Here is a 16441-nt window from a genome sequence, read left to right on the forward strand (position 1 = left end):
AAATTCTGATCACAGAAGGTCTCTTAATCTGACACCTAAAGGATAAGAAAAGAACTATCCTGATGGGTACTTAAAACACTTACATAATAGATTACTATAAGGAACTGTATTTCCTTCCTTGGTGGCCCATGATCTCAGAGCACTCAAAGGTCTTCTACTGGTACACGTGAAAAAATGCTCAACATCAATAATTATTAGAGAAATGCCAATCAAAACTACAATGAGGTACCACCTCACACTGGTCAGAATGGCCATCATTAATGAGTCTACAAATAACAATTGCTGGAGAGGGTGTGGAGAAATGGGAACCCTCCTACACTGTTGGTGGGAATGTAAATTGGTACAACCACTATGAAGGTTCCTCAGAAAACTAAATATAAAACTACCATATGATCCAGTAATTCCACTCCTGGGCATATATACAGACAAAATATTCATTCAAAAAGATACATGCATCCATATATTCATTTCAGCACCATTCACAACAGCCAAGATACAGAAGCAACCTAAATGTCCATCAACAGATGAATGGATTAAGAAGAGGTGGTATATATACACAATGGAATACTACTCAATCATAAAAATGAACAAAATAATGTCATTTGCATCACCATGGATGTAACTAAAGATTATTATACTAAGTGAAGTAAGTCAGAGAGAGAGAGACAAATACCATATGATATCACTTATATGTGGAATCTAAATTATGGCACAAATGAACCTATCTACAAAACAGAAACAGAATCACACACATAAAGAACAGACATCACCAAGGGGGAGGGAGAGGGAGTGAGGTAGACTGAGAGTTTGGGGTTTGAAGATTAAAACTACTATATTTAGAATAAACGATGAGGTCTTATGCACAGCACAGGGAGCTATAAGCAGTCTCTTCTCCATGACAGAAGACAATATAAGACAGGGAATATGTATATATGTATGTGTGCCTGGGTCAGTTTGCTGTACGGAACAAATTGGTACAACATTGTAAATCAACTACACCTTAATAATTAAAAAAAATTCTTCTACTGGCATTTGGACTCATTGCTGCAATGTCATAAACCCTCCTCCTACCTAACTATGCATCATTCTTCTACTTTGTCTTATTCCTTAAGACTCCACCAGTGTGGACTTAATAGTTTAGTTCTCACTCTGCACAAAGCCTCTGTGACCCTCTTGCACACATCCTCCTCTCTTCCTCTCCAGCAGGCCTCCTGCACATAATGGACAGTGTCCATCCCCTATAATCAGTCACTACAACCACAAGGAAGAGCAGCCTACCTTGAACCTCACCTAAGCCCTGCCCTCACCTGCTCCACAAGAGAGAGGAACCTGGTATCTTACAAGAATTAGTTTATTTACTAGTTTAAAATATTATCTGAAGTTATTTTTAAGTAATAGATGGACTCTTGTTCACATAAGTTAGTTCAGTAGGCAATGGAGGGCTGAAACATCTGCTTTAGCACAAATCAATGCCTCAATGACATCAAGACCAGGTTCCCTGGTGTGGTTGACATGGTTAGTTGCCTCCCCAACACTCACTGCACTCCTCTCCCTTTGTACCACATGGGATTAGCATCTGTGGCAGAGCCAGCTGGCTGACCATCAAAGGCTTATGCTCCCTTCCACGGTGTGGAGTGCATGCAGGGAAGCAGATGCCTGGCCAAGGACCACATTTCACATCTCTTTTGACCTAAGAGGGGCCATGTGAGGAATTCCCACCAATGGAATGTGAGCAGAAGTGATGTATGTCACTTCTGGGCTGAAGTAGTTAAGAAGAGGCAACTTTGGGAGCTCTGCATTGAAAATGGAAGAACTCTAAGATACTAAGATCTCTGAATAACCTCTTGGAGGTGAACCAATCATTAGGATTAGGAACATTCGCATTAGTCCATAGCATGACTGGGAAATAAAAGTTCATTGTATGAAGCCAGGGAGAATTTGGAATTCATTTGCTCTAGCAGCTAGCTTTCCTATATTAATATAACATCTGTCCAAGCTCCAGGGATGGGTTCTGATTTGGTTCAGGGATGGGCATGTATCCCAGGTCTGAGTCAATCAGTGCATAGTGTTCCTCCAGCCACAGAAGTTTCTTCAGAGGCTGACATATTGCCTAAATCAGTCCAATTAAAAGAAAGGTTATGATTTCTTTCAAAGTTTTATTGAAAAGAAGCCTTCTCTCTCCTCCTGAATATGAATAAGAAAGCATGCTGTAAAGCATTTTGCAACAGTCTGTGGATAAAGCCAACATACGGAGGAAAGAAGAACAAATTGAAAAAAATGAAACCAGATAGCTAATCAAACTATGCCAGAAGTATAATCCACACATAGATTTTAAAGTTTCTAATAAATTTCTTTCCTTTTTAAAGCCATTTTCTTTATTAATAACTAGTATCTTTCAGGCATGGCTGATCATATACAAAACTCCCATAGTCAATATAAGGAAAAGAAATAAATGAAAATCAATTACATTTTATAATATAGGAGTTCACCAAATACATAAAAGATATGTACATATGGGATATGTAATAGGTACATCAATAAAACATTAATCAAAATTCACAAATTTTTATACTGTATCAGTCAAAATAGGCTAGGTTACTCTGTTGTAACAACTCCCAAAACCTCAGTGGTTTATAAGAGAAATTTATTTCTTGCTAAAGATATGTGTCTTATTCTGAGTCAACTATGCTTCAGCTCCATCTTTCCTCCAGGGCCTAACCTGCTAGTATAGCCTCTAGCTAGAACATTCCTGCCCTAGTGACAGAGAGAAAAGACAAAACATAGCATCATGCTGAATCTTAAAAACTTCTATCTGTTCACATGCATTGGTCAGAACAAGGCTGGGATCACAGGGCAAGGAAGTATAACTCTCATCCCAGAAAGAAGCAGTGAATATTTACTTTGAACAACATTCAAATATTTTATTCAAATTTGTAATTCAAAAATGTAGTCAAATATTCTATGCGAACAATAAAAGTCTTCCAAGGCACCCAAAGTTGACAAACATACATTACCTGCTAAAGGAGTGAAGACCCTAGAGAACAATTAGAACCCAACCTTGCCACTCAGTGGCCCACAGATCAGAATCTGACAATACATTCATCCAAGATTGAAAGAAATCAGCCATCAGTAAATAATTGATGAAACTTCTTCTCCAAATCATTATCTTTTACTATTTGAAAATTTTGATGATTACCACCGAGGCGCTGCTCAGTAGAGGGCAGAACCAATAGATAGGTAGATAGATAGATAGATAGATAGATAGACAGACAGACAGATAGAAATGGAGATACATAGATATATATTGACATATACGGATAGATATAGATATATATCAATACCTTAATAGAATTCGAGGAAAAAACTGTCTGCAGGAGTATGTCCATCTCTCTGCACTATTCTAAGATTTGATTTTACTTTTGAGGACCTCTCATCCATAAAGGTGGGTGGTGATAGTAGCAGCTTTACAGAGGGCATAGGGCTGAAGAAGGGGATTTTACTGAGGATTTCAACGTGCCAGGCATAGTACAAATACAATTTCATGAGACAGCACAACATCCCTATAAGGTAGGTGGTCTCAACCCTGTCTTACAGAAGAGAAGTCTATGTCCAAGTTTGAAGAGCCCCAAACCTACACTTCCCTTAAGTCAAGGTTTGCTAAAGCAGAGATGAGATCTAACCTCATCCAGCCTGACATCATTCTCTCTGGCCCAACGCAGGCCCTCAGGAAGTGATGGGCCACCCCCTGGGGGAGAAAGCTCAACATTCTCCTACAGATGCCATCGACCTTTTGACCAACCACCTGAAGCCTTAGTAGTGACATTCTAGGCCCCACGGGCAGAAAGAAGCTGCACAGGGTGAACTGAAGTCTTCCCACATAGGAGCCTTGTCCTCTGCGATGCTCAAGGCCACCCTGAGATGGGGGTTGAGGAAGGTGGGAGAGAGGAGGAAAATGGGAGGAAATCTGTTCAGTGATCAAGGAAACCTCATTTGGTGAAAACCCCAAACCAGAGAAAGATTAAGGAGTCAGGAGGCCTGTTGCTGAGGTCTGAGAGGGTGTGCTATAGTCACAGAAGTGACAAGAAGCAGGAAAGCACTTACAGTTATCTCAGGGCACGGTCGGCTAAAAGAAAATTAATCAGTGTACTGACTGCTCTCTATTTGCATGGGGGCACAGATCTGGGTGAGTCAGCACTTCTGTGTGACTTTAACCCCATGAAGCCAACTCCTTACTGATAAGGCTGTACCTTCTGTGCTCCTGTGCAGTGGGAAGACTTGGTCCTGTTTGCCAAAGGTTCCACTGCATGTCTGTGGCCAGCCTTTCATTTCCCTTGCAAATTATTTTATGTGCTATACCTGCAACCTGCAATTATGGGGCATTAGTACAAACATACATTACCTGTTAAAGGAGGAGCTGGAGGACCGTGTTGGCTAATTCAATATCAATGTGCAGGCCATTTTTTAACTAACAAAGTGCTTTCCAATATATTATCTTGTTTGACCCTCCTTCCAATTCTGCAAAAGAAGTATGCTCAGTCTCACTTTATAGGTGAGAAAACTAAGGTTGGGGCTGTTAACAATTTGTCCGAAGTCTCACAGCAGTGCCAGGGACAGAATTTGAATTTAGACCTTCTGACAATATGACATGGCCCCTGACGAAAGAAATTCAGAAATAAGAGAGGACAATTGTGGGGATGCACTAGAATGGAGAAGAAGGTCTCTATGACAGCTGTAAACTATTTCAAGGAGAAATGAAGATAAATTGGAATTAAGCTCTCTTTTAATTATACATTTACCAGGGATCTGTCATTGGGAAAGAACTAATACATAGAGTATCAATTTTCAGTAAATATAAATGGCAAATAAGGCATTTAATGAATTGCAAATGACAGTGTTTCTAAGAGTAGTTATCAATCACGACTAAGGGCCTTCCCATTTATTAATCATATATTTCATTTCAGCAAAGAATCTAACAGAATGGCTTAAAGAGAGTCCAGGGATGGTGCAGATGTGACTGGAAAGGTAGGCATGAAAAATAAGACTTCTGCTTTATCCATTTCAAATGTGAGGGGAAGACGAGAGAGAAAGAATATGTTCACAAATGGGATTTAAAAATCGTCGGGTGACTGATGAAATGTTAAGAAAACTGAACATTCATCAACTGGAAGATATGTTCTTGGGCCAACTAAGAACAAAGCAAGTGAAAAGGAGAGACTCTTGGCCAGAAGTAAGAAGCAGTTCAGAGAAGACAAAGCGAAAAGGACAGAGGGCTGGGGGAGTCGCCATGGTTATGGAGAGGGCTCTCCACACTCCACCCTTGCCAGATCCCCCAGAGAGGGAGCCCATCAGTTCACACGGTCTCAGGTATTTTCCCCAGCCAGTTTTATTCAAAACCAAGGTCAAAAGAAAAATGACTCTCACACTCCCTTCCCCTACCTCATCCTGCCAACCTATCCAAAAAATCATTACGTGGCTTTGGTCAATTCACTGATTTTAATATCGTTATATAATGTCATAATAGTTTGTTCTGGATGTGCTGGTAAGCCCACCATGCAAAGGATTTAGGGCAGTGGGAAATTACCAGGGGGCCATAAACCTACTAGCATCTCTCAAAGCTAGTACAGAAGGCATGATGCAGGAAGGAAATATGTGCAACTGCAAAACTGGAAAAGAGAGGCAGAGCTGTCAGGGAGGGTAAGAAATATCTACAAATGGTTGCTGTAATTTTTGACCAATCAAATTTTGACTTTCTTCTAATTTTTAAATAGCCCCATTATTTTACCCACTTACATACCATGGTGAAAATGTGGGCGACTGACTCTGAAGCAAACCAAATTGCCATTTTTCCTCAGGAAATCGACGGCTTCAACTTCTCATTCGAATAACATTGTATATTTATGAAGCCAGAGTCTAATTAAATTACATCAGTCATCAATCTGCTTTTGCTAAACTTCCTTTTCACAGAATTGCTAATAGCGATGTGTGAATCCCCAAATATGGATGTTTAAATATGGAACTCTTAGCACTGTGTTTTCTAAACAAATCCTCTCAGAAGCACATCCGGTTTGCTCTGCCTTGCACCTCCTCTCTCTCCCAAACACCTCTGTTTTCCTTCTACATCCTTGCTTCTGCCATCCAGTCTCCCACCTCATAGACTCCCAGAATCTCAACGGCAGAAAAGTGTGAATGAGCAAAAACCAATTTTGTTATTACTACCATTTCCTTCTGCTTACTCTCAAAACAGAAGCTGCGTAAGGGAGAAATAGGTCACACATAAAATTATTAAAAGAATCCCTCATACAAAATCATTCCCCAAATGGAAGCTTCCTCAACATTAACCGAGGGCACCATGAGCACTCTGGCCTGGCCTGTGCCCCTATCTCCAGGGGATCTCCTATTTTATCCCCATGGCATTTAAGGAGATCTATCGCAGAAGCAGTGTTTACCACAGTGAGAGTGAAACGAGTGATGTCTGCGTGGTGAAAGGGGAGGCCCTCTACTCAAGATGCTCCGTTCTGCTAAAATAAGTCACAAAACTTCCTCCGAAAGCCATGGGTATGCGCCGTCTGGAAGCTAAGAAATCACTTCCCCCTTCCACCCCTCTCATCTGGGTGGCCTGGAAAAAGCTACCCTGTCTTCCTTTTTTCAAGCCTCAGCTGCAGAATAGAATCATTCTGTTTTCTCTTATTGGCCATATATTTTGCTGTAAAGCCCCTCCTGCACTGCAGCTTATAATGCTCTTAAAATACACAGATTATCTCAAATATGTGTGATTCTATAGCCCTACTCCTGAGGCTAGAAAATTATACTCTCGGTTCCTGGCATTTTATACTCTATATTCATCTTACACCAGTATTATAGTCAAAATAAACATTCAAAAAGCTCTTATGAAAACATGGCTTGATTCCCTTTTTTGAAACAACTGAACCACCTTATCCCTTAACACCTGGTTAGAAGAAAACTCTAAAAATTAGAAAATGCAAAGGATTCTTTTGAAAGAAAAAAGTGAAGGAGCAATTAGATTAATCATCATTGAAATAAGAAGCAGAATCCAAAAGAAATTCCTCAGAGGATTTGGGCAACATGGTTAATAATTTTGAAACATATAACCTAAACTAAAACTGAAAGAGTTCCCCTCAAGTGTCCAAAGATCCACATGAGAACACATTTTATAAATACACACTCATGCCTTGTTTCTGGCCCAATCTTCTCTTTCAGTAAAGCCATTCTCCTTCACCACAAGTGCACACAAATGTCTGTTTTTCTTAATGTGGTCTGTTTTGCTGTCCATCTCACTGAGCTCAACGAAACCTCCAGAATCACTGGGCACATTGAGCCAATGTGCACTCAGGTGCAACTGAACATACCTGGACCATCCAACAACATCCAGAACGTTTATTTAATGCATCTTCCTGTATATGGAAGTGAGTGACTGATAGCATTGATTAAAACCAGCCAGGCATAAGGGTCACTGGCATTCAACATCCAAACTTCCTAAAATGCAGCACAATCCCAGCCTGAAAGCCTCGTCTGCTTTTTTAACATTTCAGGGTAGAGACACGTATTTTTGACAATTCATTTTCTGTTTTCCCTCCATGCCTTCTCTGGAATTTCCAGCACTCCCTTTGCATGGGAAGTTGGTGGAAGCATTCATGCCTGGAATCCTAGAAAACTCAAAGACAAAAGAAATTTGTGCTCTCTCACAAAGCAGCATGCTGGGTCCTTTTTCGTTTGGATTGTTTTCACTGTGGTTTTTTAATCTGAGAAACATTATTGTCTCCTTAGAAATGGCTACCAGGGAGGAGTTCCCCTCAGAGCTCAGTGGTTAAGAATCCGACTAGGAACCATGAGGTTCCGGGTTCAATCCCTGGCCTTGCTCACTGGGTTAAGGATCCGGCGTTGCCATGAGCTGTGGTGTAGGTTGCAGATGCAGATCCCGAGTTGCTGTGGCTGTGGTGTAGGCTGGTGGCTGCAGATCTGATTAGACCCCTAGCCTGGGAACCTCCATATGCCACGGGTGTGGCCCTAGAAAGGACAAAAAAGAAAAAAAAAAAAAAAAGAAAAGAAATGGCTACCAGATCAAAATGGTCAAAAAGACATCAGAGCTCCTGGACTCTCGAAAGGTCATGCATTCTCTGTGGTGAGGTCTCCCCAACAATGGCCTTTCACAACTAGAAGGCTCTCAGATATTACTACTACAAAGGCAGCAGAGGCAGAAAGAAAATGCATGTAACTAAGTGCTAAGAGCATATTTCCAATTCCAATTCTGTGCCTGTAAAAACTGAAAGAAAGTCACACATTAAAACGTATATAGGAGTTCCCTTTGTGGCTCAGTGGGTTAAGAACCTAACATAGTCTCCACAAGGATGAGGGTTCCATCCCTGGTCCGGCTCAGTGGGTTAAGGATCCAGCATTGCCGCAAGCTGTGGTGTAGGTCGCAGATGCAGCTCAGATCTGGTGTTTCTGCGCCTGTGGTGTAGGCCGGCAACTACATCTCTGATTCAACCCCTGGCCCAGGAACTTCCACAGGCCACACGTGACGCCATAAAAAAAAGAAAAAACAAAAACAAAAAAATGTATACAGATCTGACTCATCCCCCCAAGGCAGCTTTTGGAGACACCTTACTATCTTTTGCTATCTCCCTAATTCTTTAATCAAAATAACTTCCTTCTTCACAGTTTCTTATATCTAGGAATCACTGTTCACTGCCCCTGCCTGAGCCCAACCCCCAGAGATCCTGATTTAATTGGTTTGAGGTTGATCCCAAACACTCTTATTTTTAAGCTTTCTGAGTGATTCTGTGCGGTCGTGTGTGTGGGTGTGTGTGGGTGTGTGTGTGTGTGTGTGTAAGAGAGAGAGGGAGTTTTTCAGGCTGCACCCTTGGCATTTGAAAGTTCCCAGGCTAGGGGTCCAATCAGAGCTGTACTCGCCGGCCTACACCACAGCTCACAGCAACACCGAATCTTTTAACATGCTGGGCAAGGCCAAGGATCGAACCCACATCCTCATGGATACTATTTAGGTTCATTACTGCTGAACCACAACAGGAACTTCTGTGCAGCCATATTTAAATCACCATATCTTCTCTTAACTTGTCCATTGCCCTCTCCCCACAAATAGAAAACAGACCCCAAAAAAGGACTAGATCTGAGACCTTATTAGCCCTCCCCTGTTTAGATCCCACAGATTATTCAATGATGCAACTAGCCAAATACTTCCTTGCAAAGTCTAAGTGATTTAGATATTAAAACAAAGTTGAAGGTGGGTGAACAGGACTTGGTTTCAGATGTTGTACACAGAGAAAAAACTCATAAAGTTGTGGCTTGCTTTCCTTGCCTTAAAAATATGCTGGTGACCTTGGACAAATTTACGGTCTCAGTGCATTGTGCAGAAAATGGGAATCTGAATCCAGCACCACTCACTGGTAAGTTGTAAAGTGTAATTAGCTTGTGATTTCAGGCAATGAAGTAATGAAGTCTCTCCTAAGTCATCCATTCAACAAAGATTTGTAGAGCTCCTTAAATAAAACTAAAAACATAAAGCAGTGGAAAACCACACTACAGATAACTCTGGGAAGAAAGTAGAAGACAAGCAGACAACCAGCCCCTGTCATAGAGAAGATTACTCATATAAACTGCAGCAAAATTCCTCTTTACTAAGAGTTGTGTGAAATCATTTCTTTAAATTAAGGTGTCCTCTGTCCAAAATCTTATTGCCCTTTATGAGCTCTGGAATGCTCAAGCAATGTAATGTTCCACTTTTATTTCTGGATAAAAAAAATGAGGCAGTGAGGTGTTCAGATTAAGTTCTTACACTTTGGTATAAAGCAAATCCAGGCTGGATCCTAGCTCTGCACTTGGAACTGAGAGGCCTCAGGTAAATGACTAACATGTCCCCAGTACCTTCATCTCAAAACCAAGACCACAGAGTTCCCATCGTGGCTTAGTGGTTAACAAACCCAACTAGTATCCATGAGGATGTGGGTTCAATCCCTGGCCTCTCTCAGTGGATCCAGCATTACCCTGAGCTGTGGTGTAGGAAGCAGACACAGCTCAGATCTGGCATTGCTGTGGCTATAGCATAGACCAGCAGCTGCAGCTCCCATTTGACCCCTAACCTGGGAACCTTCATATGCTGAGAGTGCAGCCCTAAAACAAACAAACAAACAAACAAACAAAAAAAAACCTCAAGATGACAACATCCCCCTCCTCACAGAGCATGAACACTCACAGTACATCAATACCCAATAAGCTTCACCAGTACCATCACTTACTGTTGTTGTAAATTATCTCCATTTTATAAATGAAGAAATTAAGGCACAGAGAGGCTAAGCAGTTTGTCCATGCCCACATAGCTTTGCAGTAATAGAGCAAAGATGTCAGCCTAAATAATGTGGCTCCAGAGTCTACATTCTTAATCCCTCCCTGGCATCGTTAATATCCTATAATTTTTAGAATTTTAAATAGCACATTAAATTTGCACAGCTCGTTACAGCTTATACAAGCTTACACATATGTCATCTTATTTTAACATTATTAGTTTGGAGGAAACCAAAGCAGAGGTAGTTATTGCCCCTATCTTATACTTGAGGATGTTAAGCTCAGAGAGTTAGTACACTGCCCAAGGACACCAGGTTGATGAATAGCAAAGCTGGGACTCAGACTATGTCCTGACTCCCTGGCCAGCATCATCCACCAGAAAACATGTCCGTAATACCCAAAATATTCTGAACTTTTGAGAGGATCACACTTAGGGAAAAAAAATAAGAACCAATCTTTGAAGTAGATAGGGCTTAAAATGCTGCAGAGATCACTTGTCTCTTAGGAAAGTTATTACTAATTGTCAAGTGTACATAATGAGATGTTACGATGTCGACTATGCAAATCAGGCAAGACTGATAGAAGGAGAAGGAAATAAATGGTCATATTCCATACTCCCTGGAAGCAATCTACAAGTTCTAGCCAATACCACATATTCGCTTGGAAGGTTTCCTAAGGTGCAGCTCATTGTATTAGGTATCAGAGTATTTTCTTTTCTTGAGAGTAAAACCTTGGTGACTGAGAGATTACCATTGTTCAAGGGCAGAAAGAGAGAACCGATACACAGATCATGAGGCCCTTTGAAAGCCCTGGGTGTATAACACTTTTTACCTTGACATTTCCCATCCTCTTCAGACCCATCCACCCAGCATTTTTAGGTCAAAGAAACAAAGATCCAGTGCTTTTTCAGGAGTCAAACACCATCTATGCTGGCGTTTTAATACTGCAACATTATCAACAAGATACATATATCACTAGCATCTTATGCATTCAGGCAAATGAGGAATTTGGTCAGGACTTCAAACTGTGCCCAGCAGTAATGATGCTGGGTGCACTGACTTCTCCACCAAGTCTAGCAGCCAGAACATTAGCCTAAACACATACACACAGCACAGCAAGATGTTATGTTTTGCAAAGAGAATTGGAAGAGAAGGCAGTGTTTTTTATGCGTACTTCTGTTTCACAAACAGCAAAATCACATGTGCACCTGAGAGACAAGCCAGTTCTCTGAGCTCCAGTCAGTCCTTGGGTAGCACTATCTTTTACTGGATAAAAACTGAGCCTGAAAGCAAGAAGCACCTTTTGAAACCATGCAGACTTTAGTTTGGGCATCAGATCTTCACCCTCAGAGCGACCAGTGGCAAAGAGTTGGAGGAAACTCTTGAAGAGCTTCCAAAAAGTAATTCTTCTTGAACTCTGATTGGAAAGAATGCTCTAACTGCATAAGGGATAAAATACACTAAAACTGGTGAGTGAGGGGAGAGTATTTTGCCCAGATGCAGCCCCAAGCCTATGAGGCATACACACCTCAAGCACACTCTACATCTTACTCAATTACTGCAATCAGCTTTTCCCTAACCACAGACAAATGTGACAGGTGAACAAATATCCTCCATCCTAGGCATTTGAAGTCTCAGAAGATAAATTTTAAAATATGTCCTAGGAGTTCCCATCATGGCGCAGCAGAAACAAATCCGACTAGGAACCATGAACTTGAGGGTTCGATTCCTGGCCTCGCTCGGTGTTAAGGATCTCGCACTGCTGTGACCTGTGGTGTAGGCTGCAGACACGACTTGGATCCTGAGTTGCTTTGGCTGTGGTGTAAGCTGCCGGCTACAGCTCCAAGTGGACCCCTAGCCTGGGAACCTCCATATGCTTCGGGCATGGCCCTAAAAAGACAAAAGGAAAAAAAAAGTCCTAAAATACATTATACACATGCAAACTTTTAACCCTCAGATTTGAAATATTTTTATTCTGAGCTCAGACGGACGTTGGTTAAAGAATTTTTTGCCAGAATAGATATGAAGCAAAGTATGTCACTGGTCATGTACCATGGTCCAGATCACTAGGACTCAACAGGAATCAGGCTGTAACCCTTGTGCTTGCATTTACCCCACTGTACTGAAACCATCTATCCCCAGGTTCTGTCTTTCCCAATAGACTATAAGTTCCTCAAGGGCAAGAAACCAATGTTAATTCTCTTTGTATTCTCAGTGCCCAACACAGTGCTTGGCTCAGGCTGTTAAACAGGTATTCGATCAATGTTTAAGTGGACTGGATTGTGTGTCCAGAAACCTAATTTGCACTCTGATGCTGCCACCAACCTCATGTTTGCAGATCAAACCCAAACTCCCACTCCTTCCATCTATAAAGGAAGATACACACACAAAAAAAATCTTTGTGCTGGACCCGAGGCTGTGGAGCCAGCTAAAAGTATACGTGGTATCTGTAAGTGCATTCAACAAATGAAATCAGTTACAGTAATTTTACACCTTGTCTGCCTCTGCCTCAGAAAACCAGGCAGGTTGAATACGCCAGCTTAGGTGTCAATGTGCCACACTTCAGACACTTTATAAATGGTCTCCTCACATCACCTTCTGCCCAAATGTTACTGCCTCAAAGAGGTCTTCTCCCACCACCCTTTTAAAATAAGTCCTCTGATTAGGATTACCTAAGGGGACACTGAGGAGGGGCGGGGAAGGAGGAATAAATTGGGAGGACAGGATTAAATATACACACTACTATGTACAAAATAGTGCAGGGAAGTTTACTTGATGTCCTGTAATAACCTATTGGGGGGGGTGGATATATGTATGTGTATAACTGATCCGCTTTACTGCAAACATGACACTAATACAACATTATAAATCAACTATACCCCAATAAGATTTTTTTAATTTTTGGAGTTCCCATTGTGGCTCAGTGGAAACAAATCTGACTAGCATCCATGAGGACACAGGTTCGATCCCTGGCTTCACTCAGTGGGTTAAGGATCCGGAGTTGTCATGAGCTGTGGCATAGGTCGCAGAGGCAGCTCAGATCCTGAGTTGCTATGGCTGCAATGTGGGCCAGCTGCTAAAGCCGATTTGACCCCTAGCCTGGGAACCTCCATTTGCCATGGGAGTGGACATAAAAAGAACAAAATTTTTTTTTAATTTTTTAAAAAACAAAAACAAAACAAAGTAAGTCCCCTGGGTGCTCTCTGTAAGTTACCCTATCTTTCTGATACCACAAGTCCATTTCTGGAAGTATGTGAACATACACATTTATTTCCCCTAGAATGGGAGCTCCATGTGGACAGCGGCTCTGTGTGTGTGTGTGTGTGTGTGTGCTGCCATCTTCCCTTAACCTAGAGTTACAGGTACTTGAAAAACAGTTGTTGAATGAATAGATAGGTGATAGTCACCAACAGCAAGTATTTATAAGGGCTTGGTTTTATTTTCAAGTATCTTGAATGAAAACCATATCAGCATTAACACATAAGTAATTTAGTGAGGCAAGCATTGACCTCCACATCTGACAGGTATTAAGAGAAATGAAGCATAGTATTATTTCCAAATGGAAGACCCCCAATGATTGGAATGGCACTGCAGGTTATTGGGTGTATGGCTTCACCACGTTAACAACATATGAGGAGAAAAGACAGGTATGGGATTCAGTATTCCAGGCTAATGAAACCACAATGTAGTCATAGATAACCAGCAATAGGGACATAGTGATCTTTGTCTCAGTTAATAAAGCATTGTTGGGGGTATGTGTATGTCTGTCAAATGTTGATGTTCAACATTTTCAGAAAAGTGAGGGTTTCCCTGCTGTGTAGCACGGGGAACTATATCTAGTCACTTATGATATAGCATGAGAATGTGAGAAAAAAGAAACTACACATGTATGTGTAACTGGGATACCATGCTATACAGTAGAAAATTGACAGAACACTGTAAATCAATCAGCTATAATGAAAAAAAAAATCATTATATATAAAAAAAATTTTTTAAGTAAATGTTTCTAGGATTTTGTTCATCGGGCTTTATATACACTAGGCACTCAATAACTATTTATTGACTCAATTTGATTGATCTCATTTAAAATATGCTTTGAAAATGTTAACAAGAGTAATGCCCCATGGAACAACTTTTTATGCATCCATGAAAAAAATCTGAATTTACTCTAAGGAATTAAAATTGCAAACTAAATTAATTCTTAAAAAGATTTATATGACTAAATTTTGATTTCTCGAATGGCACCTTTTCAAATCCAATCTAAAATGTCTAGTGTGTTTTAATCTAATATAATCCAATAAGCTTTAATAAGCAAAGTTGTTCCCACTAGAACCAAAACCCAGCTATTCCCTTTTTGTAAACTTCTGTGTAAAGCAATAGGCTAAACTAATTTTTTCTGAATTTTTTTACATTTAATCAACAATATCATTGCCAAAGAAAACCACTTTTCAGAAGTCTCTCTATCCTGGTTTATAACTTATAATCAAAAACTGGAATTTTGCATTTGATGGGCTTTAGTGCGTAACATTATACTGTCATATTTTTGATGCTACAGTTAAAAATAAGAGATAGTTTCCATTATAAAAGTTTTCCCAGAGCCTGGTTACCCAGTGAAAAACATTTTCCTATAAAAATGTGCTTTCCAATCATAGGTTAGAAATTATTGTGGGTAATTTTTAAAAACATCAAAAAATTTTTTGATTGGCTTCAGATAACCTTCTGTGTTTATGTAGTCACATCAGTTGGCTTAAGCTGTATATATGAGATAGGGCAGTGTGATTTAAAAAAAAAGTCCATGCAAACAAAGAAATCACAATTTAAAAACAAAAATTTGAGATTTAAAACCCTGACACTTACTTGTCCTTATCCAGTGAGAGGTGTATGAATTTATTTCAGCTACAGCCTGTTCTGAGCAGCAGGAAAAAATGGAATGGGGTATAAATATCGTGTCCAGAACAATCCAAGAAGCTTGAAATATCACTGATGTATCACAGAGGATCTTACAAAGATGTACCTTAGCTCCAAGCTCTTGGACCTCCAGGGGGTAAAGATGCTTGGAAATCTGATCTGTCCTAATGGGCTGAGGAAACCCTCCATGACCTTCCCAAAGCCCCACTGTGTCTGAGGCTCAGAGGCCCACACACTTCACCCTGAACCGTGAGCTTCCTTTAATTGTACACTTCACTTTCATTTTCCCTTAGAGTCCTGGTTTGGGAACCTTCTCTGTCCTGTTCTGAAAACTGGAAACTACCCAAATGTCATCCATAGGAGACTGGTTCAGTAAAATATGTCACATTCGAACAGTGGAAGATCTGCTGCATTTAAAAGAATGGGTAAGATTGATACATACTGACAGAGGAAGGGTCCAAGGTAAATTATTAAGCTGTAAAAAAGAAAAAGCAAGTTGCTGTAAAAGGTTATACATTTATAAAGATGTATGTGCTAATAGATGCGTGGGGCAGGGGGGAACTGCAGAATTTTACACTAAACGATGGATGATGGATAGTAGTCATCTGCAGGCAGTGTGACAAAAGAGGGTGGACTACAAAGAACTTTTGTTTTCTATGTGGTTATTCTTGCCATGTTTAAATTAATAGAACAAGAATAAAATGTAATCAGAAAAAAACAATTTCTAAGATAATGAAAGTATTGCTAAAGACTTTATGACATAATATAACAAACATACTAGGGTAAAAAAGTCTGGTTCACATGCATGAACGCTTATCTATAGCTAGAATTTAGAAGTCTATGAACAGCTGAAATTATATGAAAATTTTTATGTAACACAACATTGTAAATCAATTATACTTTAATAAGATTTTTTTAACTTTTATGCATATTTTCATTTTCTGGAGATGTCATACATTTTATCAGGTTTCTGAGACCCAAACAAGGTCACAAATCATGACCTGACCAGAAACCAAGATAGGTGCTCCATTCCTCCATTTTTATTATCATTTTATCATGAAACATCTTATTACTCCTTAATTTCATAGTTCCTGCCAAAGGTAAAGTCTATTATCAGTCCCAAAGTATAAAATCATGATTCTTAATTTCTGCCCTCATTTAAAAGGGTCCCAATGCTTTAAAAGCAGTTCTAAGAGCAAGATAAAAAGATCACA

The 16441-nt window shown here is 40.2% G+C and overlaps 1 protein-coding gene across 21 annotated transcripts in view; it reads right to left on the reverse strand.

Moving 5' to 3' along the window:
• MECOM (MDS1 and EVI1 complex locus) overlaps positions 1–16441 on the reverse strand; it is a 582493-nt gene that overhangs the window by 553947 nt on the left and 12105 nt on the right. The window lies entirely within an intron of this gene.

The sequence above is a fragment of the Sus scrofa genome, chromosome 13 (genome assembly GCF_054392235.1).
Source record: "Sus scrofa isolate SSC_HxYL_T2T_F1_AM1 chromosome 13, Sscrofa_HxYL_maternal_Yorkshire_Landrace_v2.0, whole genome shotgun sequence".
In the NCBI taxonomy this organism is placed as follows: Eukaryota; Metazoa; Chordata; class Mammalia; order Artiodactyla; family Suidae; genus Sus; species Sus scrofa.